Source organism: Octopus bimaculoides, chromosome 24 (genome assembly GCF_001194135.2).
Source record: "Octopus bimaculoides isolate UCB-OBI-ISO-001 chromosome 24, ASM119413v2, whole genome shotgun sequence".
Classification (NCBI taxonomy): domain Eukaryota; kingdom Metazoa; phylum Mollusca; class Cephalopoda; order Octopoda; family Octopodidae; genus Octopus; species Octopus bimaculoides.
In genome coordinates this window covers 6603368-6604419 of record NC_069004.1, presented here as the reverse complement: position 1 = coordinate 6604419, position 1052 = coordinate 6603368, and the positions used below count along the sequence as shown (strand labels likewise).

Sequence of the window (1052 nt, the reverse complement as noted above, 5' to 3'; positions counted from 1 at the left end):
TACCCTGACTAAATGGCCAAGTAACAGAAGAGCCAGTTGCTTTATACCAAATGTAAGGAGGGCAGGGGCAGTCATAGGTGGGTCGATATCAAACAAGTTCAAAGAAGACATGTCTATTAGATGCCCAGCCATTTGCAAATTAATTTAGCATGAAGTTCATTGATTGAACAAGTGTCGGCTCATTGTTGAAACCAAGAAAGGAGCCATCATCATGACAAAAAGACTAATGCTGAATAGAATGGAATATAAAAATCAAATAATCGTTCATTGTTTAACGTCCGTTTTCCATGCTTGCATGCGTTGGACGATTTGACTGGGGACTGGCGAACCAGATGGCTACACCAAACAAAAGAAATATAAATACACATATAAAAATATATTTTTATTTCTTTAGACCATGATACTCTTTGAAAAAATTTTCAAATTCACCCTCGTCAAAAACAGATTTTTGCGTGACCTTCTTCTTCTTCTTCTTTGCATTGTGTTTCTTACCAAAAATGAACTTTTTCTTGGAATTAGATGTGCTCTTCATTATCTGCAAAAGAAACGGTAGAGTTAGTAAAGTTACCCTCTCGAGCCGTGCAGAGTCACAAGGGCTGGATTCCTGGTTTCCATGGCGAATATAATCCACACATGGACAGGATGCCGATATTCTTTCATTTGTTTCAGTCATTTGACTGTGGCCATGCTGGAGCAGCGTCTTTAGTCGAGTAAATCGACCCCAGGACTTATTCTTTGTAAGCCTAGTACTTATTTTATCGGTCTCTCTTGCCGAACTGCTAAGTGATGGGGACGTAAACACACCAGCATCAGTTGTCAAAGCGATGTTGGGGGGGATAAACACAAACACACAAACATATACATGCATATATATATATGTACGACGGGCTTCTTTCAGTTTCTGTCTACCAAATCCACTGACAAGGCTTCGGTTGGCCCGAGGCTATAGTAGAAGATACTTACCCAAGGTGCCATGCAGTGGGACTGAACCTGGAACCACATGGTTGGTAAGCAAGCTACTTACCACACAGCCACTCCTGCGCCTATATATA

General features: G+C 40.8%; 1 long non-coding RNA gene across 1 annotated transcript in view; it reads right to left on the bottom strand.

Moving 5' to 3' along the window:
• Positions 1-369: 369 nt before the first annotated feature.
• The window catches only part of LOC106867484 (uncharacterized), a 6007-nt gene continuing 5324 nt past the window's right edge, over positions 370-1052 (bottom strand). The window contains exon 3 of the long non-coding RNA XR_001409152.2: positions 370-535. This is a non-coding gene — a long non-coding RNA (uncharacterized LOC106867484). The remainder of the gene's footprint in view (positions 536-1052) is intronic.